At 38.8% G+C, this 17,372-nt stretch overlaps 1 non-coding gene across 1 annotated transcript; it reads left to right on the top strand.

Moving 5' to 3' along the window:
• The first annotated feature begins 9,257 nt into the window (after positions 1–9,257).
• trnae-uuc (transfer RNA glutamic acid (anticodon UUC)) lies at positions 9,258–9,329 on the top strand. Its single transcript has one exon. It is a non-coding gene; the product is annotated as a tRNA-Glu (tRNA).
• The last annotated feature ends 8,043 nt before the right edge of the window (positions 9,330–17,372 follow it).

Raw genomic sequence — 17,372 nt, 5'->3', positions numbered from 1 at the left:
TTTCGAGTTTCACCTGTATATGCTAAATATAAGACAATATATTGCTATCACATACATATCTCTAGATATATGTTGATACAAGTTTATAACATATATAAATTGTCTGTATTAAATGAGTATATTGACATATATTAATACGATGTATATGATTATTGTTTATATAATATTGTATGCTATGACCATATATGTCTTTAATAAGTTAAATTTATAAATGCAAATTTATTTAAACAATACATTTGACATGTTTATGGTTTCCTTTATTCATTCCTTGTTTTCCCTATAACAGCTTGAACTTTTAACATGTCTACTCAATCCACATTTCATTTCAATTTCTATACCATTTTAGAATTAGCACAATTTGTTTTATAAATAAATATATATTTTTCTATTATTATTTTATCTTAGCTGGCTCATAAAAACAAAACAAATACTACACAAATTATATTTGCAAACTTAATTTTTTTTTTCATATCATCTATAACCATATATCAATATCATCAATTTCTATATGTAAGAAAATACATACACATTAATACATGCACTACATATGCAGATGCATACAGGCCATGCATTTAGCATGCGTTCCACCCTATACCTACATACAGCTATACAGATCAGTGGTTCCACCCCAATACGTTACGTCATTGGCTAATGCCTATCTTTATTAGATGCGCAAAAATTCAAACGCAATCAAAAGACCGCCAAATTACACGCATTCAGGATAGAGACCAACGGATGAAGAATGTTCGCCCTTGTCGAGTGGAAAGAAGAAACGGATAATGAAAGTTGGAGCATTGTTCCAACATCACACATAAAACATTTCAATATAAATGATTTCTTAGATGACTTGATGACAGATATGTATATTTAATTGGTGGAGAGGTGGATTGAAGAAAAAACCTAAAGGCGTATGGCCTTTGTACGAGGCAACGGTGCATAAAGTTGCAGGTAATTTAATTTCTGAGCTTTTATTATAATTCACACATTGACTGCACAGAGAATAAATAATTTAAATAATCGCTGAACTGCATGAGCTATTTATAAGCTACTGATCAGGTCGAAGCTAGTACAGATCGGATAATTGAGCAGATATTCACCGTGTGGTTACGTTTTTTTTTTTGTTTTTTTTTTACATTGAACGTTACTATTAATAGGCTACTGGTTTATTGTGTGCGTTGCATTTTCATGTTCATGTTTAAGGGCTAAATACCAGTAGGCCCAGATTATTAGATTTCAGCTGTCAGACACATTTAGTGGAGAAAACAATACAATATTTGCCTTTAGAGTCTAGAACTAATACAATAATACTCAAGTAAAGTAAAAATATCTCAAATGTGCAATGTAAACAGTATGTGTGCTAATATTTTGAACACTGTCCCCCATCATGACATCAATACTTATTGTGGGTGCATAAGCGCTTACATGTGGTCAGCTTATGTTGTTGTTATTGCCATAGCCCTAGTTGTATCTTTTGTTTTAGATTCTACAATTTGTATTCCCATTTTTTCCCCACAGAGAGACAGTCCACCCTAGAAAAACTTATGAGGACACAACATCAGTCCAATCCAAAACTTCTGAGCAAAAGAAAATGCAGGCCAAACCCTAAGTTTGTTGAAGAGGAGACCAGTAATGATGGACCATATAGCCCCAAAAAGGTCACAAGATTTTTTTTTACTGAGACCCAAAACTAGCATCTGCATTGAAAAAATTGGCTGTCCACTATAAAGTTGTTGCTTCAGGATAAAATAAAACAAAATCATTATTGCATATAAATTTGCAAATGAATTACTACATTTAGAAATTAAATACTTATAATGAATCATCCAAAGTTAGGAGTACCTAATAATCTACAATTTTCCCTAGATCTTGACAGGATTAGTCATTTTTCACAGCCAAGTACAAGCAGTCTATCAGAGTTGTTTATGTTGCTCTGCCTGTTTTAACTTATGGTAAAGCTTATATAAAGTCTATATCTGTTTACCTGTTTTAATGCCATCAGCTATTATCCACTCTGCTATTATTTCCGAGCTTACTGTTTTGGGCAAGCTGATCTTCATTTTCTGCTAAAGAAATTTCGGTAACGCTTTAGACTAAGGCCTGGAAAGTACTACGTAATTATAAAGTATGTACGTGCAATTATAGGGGAACAATATGTCAAGTTTTGGGAATAAATGGGTAACCACCAGGAAAATACATTATTTATACTGTAAGTATTTTAGAACTAAGGGGAACTTGTACTATTATGATAGACAACAATCTTAAGTTTGAGAGCCAGAACATACTGTCACGATTCCCTTGTTGTCTGCCCTGGGCTTCACTTGTCTTTGTCTAAAACTACACTTCCCAGGATCCCCGGCCCTCATCACTGCCAGCCCTGTGTCATTGAGCTCACCTGATTGTCGTCTGTCATCATCATGTCTCCAGTGTATATAAACCCTGTTTCTTCTCCATTCCCTTGTCAATCGTTGATGTATGTGGATGCCTGTTTCCGTGTTTTCCATCCATGTTTACCCCGCCTGTTAACCCTTTGTATGTCTTCCGTGGTTTTGTTGTATTTCCCCATTGTGGGTATTTACTTTGTTCTGGTTTTGTCTGTTTAGTTTTACCCTGCTAAATAAAGAAACACAGTGCATAGATCCAACCCCTTGTCTGCTTCCTCCTGCATCGTAACAGAACGATTGACCCAAAATGGATCTAGCAGTGTTCCTCAGAGAGCTGACAGAGGCGGACTTGTCTGTTCGGGAGTTCACCCACTTCGTGGCCAGCGTGGCCAGTTACACCGGCTGGGATGATAATACCCTGAAGAAAGCATAGCGGTTCGGGGTACCCAAACATCGATGGTGGGAGTTACCGGAGACCGGAGACTACACCTGGAAAGAGTATGTGGGACTCGACTCGTCGTGGAGGAATTCGCTACCGGGGAACCACCTCTCTTGATCCCGGCTCCTGCCTCTGGGCTTTCCGCGCCAGCCACGGTGAGTGAACCAACCCCCATGCCTGCTGTGATCAGCGAGCCAGCGCCTGCAGCCCCTATCGTCAGTGAGCCAGCGCCTGCAGCCTCGAACGTCAGTGAGCCAGTGCCTGTAGCCTTGAACGTCAGTGAGCCAGTGCCTGTAGCCTCGAACATCAACAAACCAGTGCCTGTAGCCTCGAACGTCAACAAACCAGTGCCTGTAGCCTCGAACGTCAGTGAGCCAGCGCCTGTAACCTTGAACGTCAGTGAGCCAGCGCCTGTAGCCTCGAACGACAGTGAGCCAGCGCCTGTAGCCTCGACCGTCCCAGAGCCAGTAGCCTCGACAGTCCAAGAGTCAGCGCACCTCGAGCCTCCCAGGGCTCCGCCTCTCGAACCTCCCAGGGCTCCGCCTCTCGAACCTCCCAGGGCTCCGCCTCCCGAGCCTCCCAGGGCTCTGCCTTCCTAGGGGTCCGCCTCCCGAGCCTCCCAGGGCTCCACCTCTCAAGTCTCTCGAGCCTCCCAGGGCTCTGCCTCCCGAGCCTTCCAGGGCTCTGCCTCCCGAGCCTTCCAGGGCTCAGCCTCTCGAGCCACCCAGGGCTCCACCTCTCAAGTCTCTCAAGCAACCCAGGGCTCCGCCTCCTGAGCCTTCCAGGGCTTCGCCCCCCCGAACCTCCTACGACTCCGCCTCCCGAGCATCCCGGTCCTCCTACGGCTCCGCCTCCCGGTCCTCCTACGGCTCCGCCTCCCGGGTCTCCCACGGCTCTGCCTCCTGAGGCCCCAAGGCTTTCCATGGTTCCGCCTATCTTGGCTCCACCTCCTGAGCCTCCCTCAGCTCCGCCTCCAGAGCCTCCCTCAGCTCCGCCTCCTGAGCCTCCAGAACCTCCCTCAGCTCCACCTCCTGAGCCTCCCTCAGCTCCACCTCCTGAGCCTCCCTCAGCTCCGCCTTCTGAGCCTTCTAAGCCATCGCCTCCCTCGGCTCCACCTCCCGAGCCTCCCTTGGCTCCGCCTCCAGTGGCTCTCTCAGCTCCGCCTTCTGAGCCTTCTACGCCATTGCCTCCCTCGGCTCCGCCTCCCGAGCCCCCCTCGGCTCCACCTCCCGAGCCTCCCTCTGCTCTGCCTCCTGAGCCTCCCTCGGCTCCGGCTACGCCTTCTACGGCTCCGCCTACGCCTTCCACGGCGCCGCCTCCCAAGTCCTCCGTGGCTCCGCCAGCTCCCCCAGAGGCCACTCCTCCTCCCAGACCTCCTAAACCTGTCCCTGTCCTATGGCCACCTCTCAGGCCTCCTGAACCTGTCATTGCCCTGTGGTCAGTTCCCAGGCCACCTGACCCAGTCCCCGTCTTGTGCTCCCCGTGGACTGCCTGTCTGCCCCCTGTGCCCCCGTGGACTGCCTGTCTGCCCCCTGTGCCCGCTTGGACTGCCTGTCTGCCCCCTGTGTCCCCTTGGACTGCCTGTCTGCCCCCTGTGTCCCCTTGGACTGCCTGTCTGCCCCCTGTGCCCGCTTGGACTGCCTGTCTGCCCCCTGTGTCCCCTTGGACTGCCTGTCTGCCCCCTGTGTCCCCTTGGACTGCCTGTCTGCCCCCTGTGCCTCCTTAGACTGCCTGTCTGCTCTCTGTGCCCCCTTGGACTGCCTGTCTTGTGCCCCTTTGGACTATCTGTTTGCCCCTTGTGCTCCCTTGGTCTGTCTGTTTACCCCTTGTGCTCCCTTGGTCTGTCTGTTTACCCCTTGTGCTCCCTTGGTCTGTCTGTGTACCCCTTGTGCTCCCTTGGTCAGTCTGTTTGCCCCCCCCCCACTCCTTAGACACATTTTTTTTGGTTATTCCCTTTTTGTTTTGTTTTTGAGGAGCGTCTGGAAGCCGCTCCTTTGAGGGGGGTTATGTCACGATTCCCTTGTTGTCTGCCCTGGGCTTCACTTGTCTTTGTCTGAAACTACACTTCCCAGGATCCCTGGCCCTCATCACTGCCAGCCCTGTGTCATTGTGCTCACCTGATTGTCGTCTGTCATCATCATTTCTCCAGTGTATATAAACCCTGTTTGTTCTCCATTCCCTTGTCAATCGTTGATGTACGTGGATGCCTGTTTCCGTGCTTTCCGTCCATGTTTACCCTGCCTGTTAACCCTTTGTATGTCTTCCGTGGTTGTTTTGTTTCCCCATTGTGGGTATTTACTTTGTTCTGGTTTTGTCTGTTTAGATTTACCCTGTTAAATAAAGAAACACAGCGCATAGATCCAACCCCTTGTCTGCCTCCTCCTGCATCGTAACACCTACACTGCACCTTTTTGTATTAATAGTGTACAAATACATAAAGGCTTTTTAAAAATTATTTGGATGCAGTGATATCTTTCCTCAGTCGACTCTGTGTTTGGATTTCATGTGATTTCTCATTGTGGTGGTGATATTATGATAACTCTGTTTCATTAATAATTGATTAAAAGTAATTCCATTTTGTAATATCATTTTCATCTAAGTAATTCCAAACTTCACGAGGCAGATGACGTCATTATGTGATCAAATACAATCCACTTGTTAAAAATGCTTCACAGCGCCACCCAGTTCATTTAATTATAACTGCGAAAAAATTGTAATAGTATTTTATTTTTCGAATAATAATTACAGATCGAATATTCGTGCACATCCCTACTTAATTCCCAAAACTTTACATATTGTTCCCCTATACTTACACGTACATACTTTATAGGTACACTGTAATTACCAAAAGTAAAACTGTAAATTCGTTTTAATTACTTTCCGGGCCTTAATCTAAAGCGTTATCTTATCATTCAACAAATATGGCTGAAGCTGTTGTGGTCTTTTTCCATGTATGCTGTCTGGTTCAGTCTGTAATTCCTCAAATTAAGGTGAATAATTAGACAGCTTGAAATTGCCCGGACTGTAGTACGTACTCTGCCCCTGTTAATTTGGAAAAGAGGCCCAAGGAGTGATGTCACATGGTTCATGTCTTTAGAGGCATCTTATTCTGTAGAGGTTCTTATTCTTGTTCTTGGTTGTGAAGAGCAGCTGATCCCATCTAGTTCTTGATAATGGAGGCAGATAAATTCAGAGAGTGTGATATCATCATTTAATTTTTTCAGCTCTTTGATTTTAATGTTTTGTCCTAATATTTTTTGTCATGTTTTATAAAGAGGCAAACTAGTGATGGAAATATGGACAGGAAGATTTTAGAGAAAATAAAATTACACCATGGACCTCGATTCCCTTCTGCTACAATTTCAGTTGCTCCACCTTCACCTAACTCACCATCTTCTGCCTCACCTTCTTGTGCACTACCGGTTCCTAACTGTCCACCTGCACCACCCTCCGCTCCACCTTCACCTGCCTCATCATCGTCTGCTTCACCTTCACCTGCCTCACCTTCTCCTGATCCTCCTTTGCCAGACATCATAGCACAATTAAATGCAGAAAATGAAGCCCTCAAAAAGGAACTAGAGAACCTAAAAACAAATCTTGTCAGTCGTAACTGTTTATTTAAAAAAAATAAAAATATTTATAAACTAGTATTAAAGGTTGATGATGAATATTAACATTTATCAATCCATATAATTTCCCTACTGAAAATCTCAATTATTTTAACTGTTTTGCTTCCTAGAAATCCCCAAACTCCTTAGTAAAATGGGCAAGCTGGGGAAATGGCTTGAAACGAAGGAGCAGAGCCCACATGAACAACTGGCATCACCTTCCAGCATACAGGAAACTGAGTATGCTGTTTTAGGGCTGTGCAATATGACGATATATATCGCATGGACGATATAAAAAGTCTATTGTTTCATATTATGCTCTATCGTTTATCGTGGTGTCGCAAAAAACATTGTTTACGATAAAACTTTTTAATCATTTGGATGACTGCAATCTTACAAGCCAACCATGGGGATGCAGGCGGAAACGTGAATAACATGGCGGGGAGACAGAACCGGGTGGCTCCGAGCAGGAGAAGGACCAGCCAAGACAAACGAGGAGCTCGTTCCTAAACGAGGGGCTACCTCTGTAGCATGGACATGGTTTGGTTAACTTTCTATATGTTTGGTTGACTATTTTATTTTGATAATGAACATGCTGCGATGTCAAGTTAGCAATGCTAGAACGTGTGCGTGTGTGTGGCGTCGGTGTGATCACAGGATTTTTTGTCCTTCTGAGGGACCTGTTACTCTAATTTATACTCATACGGATAGAAGCAAAACATTATTCAAAACTGTAAAGTACAGAAAACAAGCACGGTGCTGTTTTCTGCAGTCTCGGTTTCCTTTCCGTGAACTTTGGACCCCATCCCATGAACCGAGGTCAGCAAAATTTTTCCTTTCATTTTGTTAATCTGTAATTATTTAAGTGAAATAGCTTATATTTCGCGTATAGGCCTATATATTAGTTTTATATATTTAGTTTTATTCTGTTTCCTCCGTTCACAGACGCGCTTTAAGGCAAGACACTACAGGTGAATAGGGACATTTTTTAAATTAGAAGAAATCACTTTTTAAACTTCTCCAGTTTATTACTTGCTAAAACATATGAAAAAATGTATTACAAGTTTTGTGTAAATTAATGTTTTAATATGCAAGTGAGGCCTTATATACTTAAATATACGCTTATTTGCATACATTTCCAAAAACAAAATCTGGAAATTTGAAAGGACCAGGTTTAAAATTCTTGGTTCTATTTGTTGACATATTAGATGAAAGGTCTTTTACTGAGCGGATTCTGGATATCTTAATTTGTGCTTTAGTAAATTAGAGAATACTGACAATAGCCTTAAAAAAAATCAATTTTCATCATGTTTTTTGAAGTAAAAGGACCTAGAAATCAGGATAGGTATGATATATCAACAAATCCCTCTGTAAAAGCCTTCAGAATATAGTTAAGTATAAGACTGGAAACGTTGGTGCTTGTAGGTTTTACTGGAGTGGATATATGAGTCTGAGTTTGAGAAAAAATAATTTTGAGAAAACGGCCTTTAAAGTTTTATATTGTATAATTTCATACATTTCTATTGAAACCCCCAATCTACAAACAAAATATATATTCAGTTAATTAATATCAGTAGTGTATAATATTTAAAACACATGGACATTGATAAATGAATAAATTATTAATAGCAATAGCCTTAAGCTGAAGAGAAATACCTTAACAAACACACATAACAACAGTCACAAAAACTGAAAACTAACTGTCCCTGTTTGTTGTAGTATGTCCATCTATAACTAATTGAATCGAATAAACTGCTCCCTGTCTGTTTACAGCGTGAATGTCCATGCCGGCACCATATGTATGCCCCTCTTCGATCTCCTGTCGGTGTCTTTTCACCTTTTTGGCTGTGCTTATGTTTTGGCGCAGAGAGCCAATCACGTAGTCGCATTAAAAAAAAAATATATATATATACTTTTTAAACACAAATGCTCTATTTTTGCTTCTGCACGCCGTATTAAAGGTCACGCGCGTGATATAGGTGGAAGTACCGACCCATTGTTAAAACGAACGTGCGAAGACTAAATCAAACGCCCTTTTACAAAAATAAATATAAAACACAGATGTCGGACAAATTGAGAAAATGAGATGGAGTTTTATGTCACAAGCAACATGATGAATTAATATGTCGTGCAGAAGCAGACCACCGAAGTCGAGCATTTGTTGTTAAAAAGTATATACATTTAGATTTTTTTTATAAAATGGCCGATGATTTGACTAGATAAAACCCTCATAGTAGTATTACATACCTCGTGACAAAAAATGATTTATGGCCCTGATTTATGGTTTAATTGCTGTACTTTTGACCTTTCCCCTTCCGCTCACCCCGCACCGCCCCACCCGCCCTCTTTCCCTCCCACCCACCTTCCCCCATTCCGGTGTGTGTGTTGTGGTGTGACGTGTTTGGTCATATCTGATGTTATATGTCTGCAGAGGTATCCGCCCCCACAACTGTGTATTTAAAAAGAGTTTAGGTTTGAAAATGAGATGTCAAGATAATGTATGGTTCATGATGAAATAATTCATTGTTGTAATCATTGAGTTGTTTTTCAGAAACATGTTAAAGTAATGTGTGTGTGGGGTTCATTTGGATTTATTATTATTATTGTAAGACATAAAAAGCAGTATTATGTTTAAAATGTGTTTAAATGACATCTTTAATGAGCGTGTAATGCTTGGTGTCAAACATGGTACAAGTTTTTTTATTAACAAAAGGGTGAAAATGTGTTTTCTAAAACAGTGGATATTGGATAAGACAAAAAACATTCAGATGGTCGCTTTAAAATAAGGATTTAATGGTTAATGATTGTTATTTTAAACATCTCTCAGGCTCCCATATGGTCTAGAGGTTAGGATTCCTGGTTTTCACCCAGGCGGCCTGGGTTCGACTCCCGGTATGGGAGAGGGTGTGGCATGGTAATCCACTGAGCTCTGATCTACACGGAGCTGTTGTGAAAACAAAGGCAATTCAGTGGCATTCTCGGCACAATGACGTGATTTTCAACAACTATAATCTTTGATATTGGTTTAACAAATACACGTATTATTAAAAACAATATTTCATTTAATTGTAGTTCTAACAACAGATGTTTCTAAACAGTGGATATTGACTGATCAAAATCAAAGGATGCTAGTCATTTTTAAAAATAATAAATAAATCGTTAGCAAATGCATATGTGGTATTTTATCAGTGACCTTTTTATAGATCAAAGGTTCAGATTGTCAAAACACATCAAAGACATTTTTAAAAATATTGAAAATAGTTTATCATTCTTAATCTTTGATATTAGATTAACAAACACAATAATTAATTTTATCTGTAACAGTAACAAAAGGTCTTACATTTTAAAAACAAAATAGTTCGCTTTATAAAATACAGATTTAACACAAAAATCTTACATTAGTTCTGCGCAGTCCTTTCATGAGCGAGGGGTTGCGATACAGTCCTAAAACCTGTGTTCATTTCATATCATCATTTCTCTTAGGAGATATGTGTGTGTGTGTGTGTGTGTGTGTGTGTGTGTGTGTGTGTGTGTGTGTGTGTGTGTGTGTGTGTGTGTGTGTGTGTGTGTGTGTGTATATATGTGTGCCCTATAGAGGGTTGATGGATAGATAACTACCTAAACGTGTGTGTGTGTGTGTGTGTGTGTGTGTGTGTGTGTGTGTGTGTGTGTGTGTGTGTGTGGCCTATAGAGGGTTGATGGATAGATAACTACCTAAACGTGTGTGTGTGTGTGTGTGTGTGTGTGTGTGTGTGTGTGTATATATGTGTGCCCTATAGAGGGTTGATGGATAGATAACTACCTAAACATGTGTGTGTGTGTGTGTGTGTGTGTGTGTGTGTGTGGCCTATAGAGGGTTGATGGATAGATAACTACCTAAACGTGTGTGTGTGTGTGTGTGTGTGTGTGTGTGTGTGTGTGTGTGTGTGTGTGTGTGTGTGTATATATGTGTGCCCTATAGAGGGTTGATGGATAGATAACTACCTAAACATGTGTGTGTGGTGTGTGTGTGTGTGTGTGTGTGTGTGGCCTATAGAGGGTTGATGGATAGATAACTACCTAAACGTGTGTGTGTGTGTGTGTGTGTGTGTGTGTGTGTGCCCTATAGAGGGTTGATGGATAGATAACTACCTAAACGTGTGTGTGTGTGTGTGTGTGTGTGTGTGTGTGTGTGTGTGTGTGTGTGTGTGTGTGTGTGTGGCCTATAGAGGGTTGATGGATAGATAACTACCTAAACTTTGTGTCAAAATTGGGCTTCCATGCAGGGGGGGCGTAACATTTTACCATTTGTGCGGTATGTGTGCGGAAATTGCGCTTTAACTGACAAAACATGTGCTTTGTCACTACAAATGAGTACCGTCAGTATTTTGGTAAACAGGTTTATTTTATATAGAATTCTGACGAAATATCTTTAATACAAAAGTTTGTTACATTTTTTTTTTTAACCATGAGATTCTAAAACAGTGGATATTGAATGATATTAGTTTATTTTTCTCAAACAGACGATACTGGCAGAGCAAACTCATTTAGACGGACACTTTATTAACAAGGGTTAGGCTATTTATTTTTACCAGAGACTAAAACGTATTTTAAACCAAATGTTCAGATTGGCAAACACAATATTGCCGTTGAAATAGTATGCATTATAAATTGTAACTTTAACACGTGTTGTATTGCATTTTTCCAATCAAATTAATAAGGCGTTTTTGATCCAGACTTTAAGGCGACGATCGACAAATGTTTTGTGGCGGGGGTGAAGACGCGCCAAGATTTCGAAGTGTCAGGGATTTTGGTATAGTCTGGACAGTCCTTTCAAATTATTCAGGCATTAAACTATCAAACATACCAATGTTGATTTATTCAGTTCTAAAAGAGTGTAACTAAACATACATCCAAGAAATAGTTTACACAAATTATATTTGTAGGCTACTATTAATATTGTAAATATCCATGGGTGCGTTTCTTCACGAGCATTCGTCTGCTGCAGATTTGTCACATCTATATTTACCTACAGTCATAACAAGTGACATAAAAAATGCACATCCGATATAAACTCAAACAATAGAGCAATTTACTTAAATCAATGAGTGGTATACATTTCTTAATCATCGTTTTCATCGTCTTAAACATGAGAGACAAAAAGCAATGGATACATGACACCATTGAATTGAATCTGAAGCGTTATAGAGAGAGAATGCCAAACGATGTGCAAGTTCTCGATATGTGACTGAAAATGATAGAATTAAACATAAAAAGTACAATGCTCAGAACTATGAAACCAACAAGCAACATCGTATCAACATAAAAGAACAGAGCGACAGAAGTATGCCAATATCAAACAGCTACAAAGGATATAACTATTTCTTCTTTTCGTTGTAAAAAGCAGGCTGAATGGTGTGTTGTTTACACTTTCAAACCATATGTTTGTTTACTTCTGTAAGGGGTTAAACCGTTTCATTAGGTAATACGAGGTTTATACACGTGTAAAATGTAAAAATATTTTATTTTAAGCCATAGTAAAAAACTCATTACATTACATGTGGTCTTCAGATTTGAAAACACAACCCATTTAAAACAGAACGAGGTATTTTGTGTGCAAATGTCACAGATGAGACACGTTTGTGTGCTGAGACGGCAGCGGGTGTTTAACAAGTGCATTACTCTTTTAAAATGATATTTTTCCAAGCGAATGTTTGGCATTAGTTTAGCAAACACTTTTATTTCACTAAAACACAATAATATATATTTTTTTAGCTATAGCTCTAACAACAAATATCTTTCCAAATCAGTGGATATTGGTTGTGAAGCAAACTCATTCAGATTTTCACTTTTAAAGATAAGGAATAAATGGTGTTACTGAAAGATTACGTTTAACATTAGTTTAACAAACACGGCTATGTTACTAAAATGCAGTAACACATTTAAATGCTAATTTAGATGCATCTTTAGCACAAAGATTCTTACATTTATTAAAGACATGAAAAGTATCTTTCTAAAACGATGTGTAAAGGGCGTGCTGCAAATTAAATCCACATTCACTAGGCAATACAGTATTTTAGCAAACAGGTTTATTTGACTAAAACGCAATAATGTTTTTAAAGAATTCTGATGATATCTTTAATACAAAGGTTTGTTACATTTTTCATTTAAACATGAGATTCTAAAACAAAGACTACGGTTATGCAGCAAAACACACATTCAGTTTAAATATGAACAAATATTTTAACAAAAATAAAGTTTTGCGTTTTGATTTATATTACTAAAACACGATAAGCATTTCACGTAATTCTTCATGTTGTCTTGCATTTTTACTTTTTGACAAAGAGAAATGTTTTTAAACATTAGGTGGTCTAACACATCTCTAGCAATGACGCTTTAAAGATGCTGAACAAAAACTTTACCATAAAATGTATTTAACATCTTTATTTCAACAATGATCATTTTAAATGAAATACCATACATTTTTCCACTCAAAGTCTTTCAATCGATACTGAGCTCTTACAGGAAGTCAGAGGTCTGGGGTGGGAGGTTTTTCAGAATACGCACACACCCCCCTGATCAGGCCTGATGGGGTCTTGTGTGATTCTGTTCAGCAAAACAATATGGTGCCATGAGTTTCCTGGTGTTTTATGGCTTGCTTTCATTGAAAAGCATGGTGACAACCAAACGTGTGAAAGAAGGGAGATAAAAGGGTTTATTTTGTTATAAAAGTTTTTCTTTTTACCCATCAAGTGCTCCATGTAACGTTGTGAAACATGGTAGAGATGTGGTTAAAGAAGTATTGCTCTTTGTAATACAGGCAGCAATTCAATATAATTACTTAAAAGAATAGTAAGTTTTTAGAAATCATTTGCTAAATCAATAGTTCAAATTCAGAGGTTTTTATAGTATGCTGTACACAGTTATCATAAAACCCATGTCAATTCAAGTGTGAACATTTCAAAGAAATGGGGTGATGGCATACTGGACAACAAATGACTTGTGATATACACACACAAGATATTTTAACACTAATTCACACCCTGAAACTACATTCATGGTACTGTTACGTCAGTGGGGTGTCAAACACAAATGCAAAGGCTGAGTTTACTTTGACACTCATATTTTTGGTATTAATTTACTCATTCCTGGATCAAACCCCACACTCAGAAACGTGTACATGAACAAAAATGTGTACTGTTGTGATGCCAACTGATCATCGCTTTACTGACTTTTATTTCAAGAAAACCACAAAGTCTACCAATAACTGATGAAGTAACGTGTTTACAGGACTGCATTTACTCACAAAAGTTCCTCTATTGCCACAATTGGATTTTTGTTTGTTGTAGAGTTATCCTCATTTGTAAATAGTTGTTTGTTTAAATGTTGCGATATTTTCTAGTTTACAAAGATGTCAGTTTTAACACACACACACACACACACACACACACACACACACACACACACAAGGTAAGTATCATTATAATATCAAATTCACAACGATCAGTCCTTCTATACATTACACTAATGTAAGTACATTAACTTTGTCATACGTTGACTGAACCACAATAAATGTTTCTCCAAACCTGGAATAAAATAATTTGTCAGAGTGACGTTTAAACATCTCATGTTTGACGTAATCAACTAAAGTTGTTTTCCCTGAAGACCCGTAAGAAGAGTTGTTTTTACAGGCTATTTGTTAAAAGAGTCCTGTTGTGTGTAATGGTTGTGTCAGATTATCACACCATACAAACACTTACTAACTACACACATGCACAAACACTGTACTCTGTACACAGATTTGAAACTTTTAGCAAAGATTTTAGCAAATAGATTAAAGAACATTTTTACCTAATATTATTGAAACAAATCAGGCATATGTGATTGAAGGAAGAGATATAACAGACAGTTTGTAGCATAAGGGACGTGGTGAGCTACATGATGGCTGAGGGTAAAGGGGATTAGTCTGGATCTAGAAAAAGCCTTTGACAGAGTGGAGCATGAGTTTTTATTTCAGATTTTAGGAAAATTTGGGTTTGGGAAGAATTTTATAAAGTGGATACAAATTTGATATAAAGGGGCTAAAAGTCAAGTAAAGTGCAAGGGGGTTTTTAACAGGGGTTTTAATAACTCCAGATCAATTAGACAAGGATGTCCGTTATCGGCACAGTTATACAGTTTAGTGGCAGAGTCTTTGGGGTTGGCAATAAGGGCTGAAAAGGAGGACAAAGGGATTGTTTTAGGAGAGAATGAAGAGATACAAAAAATGTATCAATACTCAGATGATACAACTTTAATAGTGAACGATGTTAAAAGTGTTAGAAAAGCTATGGAATTATTACAAAGATACTGTAAAGGATCCGGGGTGAGAATAAATATACAGAAAATGGTGTACATGAAAATAGGGGAAGGTGAGAATATTGAAAAATTGTTTCCTTTTAAAGAAGAAGAGGGCTTAAAGATTTTGGGTGTAAGAATTGGGAAAAATGAAAGAATGATGAGGGATCTAATGTGGGAAGAAGTGGTTGGGAACATAGAAAGAGTTTTAAGAGTTAACCCTAAAGGGAAAGGTCTCGGTCTTGAATGCTGTTATGATAGCGAAGGTGTGGTATGTGCTGGGAGTCACACCGATGTCAGTATGGGTGGGGAAAAGAATAAAAACTGTAATTTTAAACTTTCTCTGGGATTCAAAACCATCCAAAATAGCATACTGAAACGATAATAGGGGCGGTGGAAGAGGGAGGGCTAAGGTTACAGGACCCAGAATTAAAGAAAAAAAAGTTTTAGGGTTAAGACAGTGAGAAAGTTTTTAGATGATGAAAATCAGGCAGAATGGAAGAAGATGATGAAGGTGTTTTTAAATAAATGTGGAAATATGGGAATGGGGTATGATATTTTATGTATGAAACTGAAACGACACATGATTACTGAAATACCAGAATTGTATGCAGAAGTACTGGAATCATGGGGTGAATTTAAAAAACATGTATGCATAAAGCCGAAAGGGAGGGTGCAGATTTTAAATCAACCATTGTTCTTAAATGAGAATATTTGATATAAGGAGATAGTATTGTATTTTAAACAGTGGATTAACGCAGGTTTTAAAAGAATAAAAGATGTTTTATATGAAGTAAAAGATGGATTCTTACCTTTTTATGCAATTTTAGATGAGCTGAAGGGGGTTGAAGAGGTAGTTAACGTGAAGGTATTAGAAAAACAATACGAACAAATAAAGGAGACAATGTTTTGAGAAAGGAAAGGAGGGGGATGAAGAAAAGCATGAAAGTGTTTTTAAGGGAAGAAGGAGAAGATGGTCTTTTTAATCGTTGATCTTTTAAGGATTTTTATGTGTATTTTAGGAAAGATGCTTTTAAAGAGCCAGTAGCCAAACAATTTTGGGAAAAAGTATTGAATGATTTTGATAAAAGGATGTTATGGGAAAATGTAAGAAAATGGTTCATGGATGCTAGAATGGAAAACTTAGACTTTAGTATAAGACATAATATTATATTCTCTTAACTGAAACTGCACAAGATTGGGATGGCTGAAAATTCACTGTGTAAGGTCTGTTTGGCAAAAGATGAGGGGATTTTACACATATTTATTCTCACCCCGGATCCTTTACAGTATCTTTGTAATAATTCCATAGCTTTTCTAACACTTTTAACATCGTTCACTATTAAAGTTGTATCATCTGAGTATTGATACATTTTTTGTATCTCTTCATTCTCTCCTAAAACAATCCCTTTGTCCTCCTTTTCAGCCCTTATTGCCAACCCCAAAGACTCTGCCACTAAACTGTATAACTGTGCCGATAACGGACATCCTTGTCTAATTGATCTGGAGTTATTAAAAACCCCTGTTAAAAACCCCTTGCACTTTACTTGACTTTTAGCCCCTTTATATCAAATTTGTATCCACTTTATAAAATTCTTCCCAAACCCAAATTTTCCTAAAATCTGAAATAAAAACTCATGCTCCACTCTGTCAAAGGCTTTTTCTAGATCCAGACTAATCCCCTTTTACCCTCAGCCATCATGTAGCTCACCACGTCCCTTATGCTACAAACTGTCTGTTATATCTCTTCCTTCAATCACATATGCCTGATTTGTTTCAATAATATTAGGTAAAAATGTTCTTTAATCTATTTGCTAAAATCTTTGCTAAAAGTTTCAAATCTGTGTACAGAGTACAGTGTTTGTGCATGTGTGTAGTTAGTAAGTGTTTGTATGGTGTGATAATCTGACACAACCATTACACACAACAGGACTCTTTTAACAAATAGCCTGTAAAAACAACTCTTCTTACGGGTCTTCAGGGAAAACAACTTTAGTTGATTACGTCAAACATGAGATGTTTAAACGTCACTCTGACAAATTATTTTATTCCAGGTTTGGAGAAACATTTATTGTGGTTCAGTCAACGTATGACAAAGTTAATGTACTTACATTAGTGTAATGTATAGAAGGACTGATCGTTGTGAATTTGATATTATAATGATACTTACCTGTGTGTGTGTGTGTGTGTGTGTGTGTGTGTGTGTGTGTGTGTGTGTGTGTTAAAACTGACATCTTTGTAAACTAGAAAATATCGCAACATTTAAACAAACAACTATTTACAAATGAGGATAACTCTACAACAAACAAAAATCCAATTGTGGCAATAGAGGAACTTTTGTGAGTAAATGCAGTCCTGTAAACACGTTACTTCATCAGTTATTGGTAGACTTTGTGGTTTTCTTGAAATAAAAGTCAGTAAAGCGATGATCAGTTGGCATCACAACAGTACACATTTTTGTTCATGTACACGTTTCTGAGTGTGGGGTTTGATCCAGGAATGAGTAAATTAATACCAAAAATATGAGTGTCAAAGTAAACTCAGCCTTTGCATTTGTGTTTGACACCCCACTGACGTAACAGTACCATGAATGTAGTTTCAGGGTGTGAATTAGTGTTAAAATATCTT

Source organism: Xyrauchen texanus, chromosome 24, assembly GCF_025860055.1.
Source record: "Xyrauchen texanus isolate HMW12.3.18 chromosome 24, RBS_HiC_50CHRs, whole genome shotgun sequence".
Classification (NCBI taxonomy): domain Eukaryota; kingdom Metazoa; phylum Chordata; class Actinopteri; order Cypriniformes; family Catostomidae; genus Xyrauchen; species Xyrauchen texanus.
Note: the sequence above shows the minus strand (reverse complement) of the source record. Positions and strands in the feature narration are given on the sequence as shown.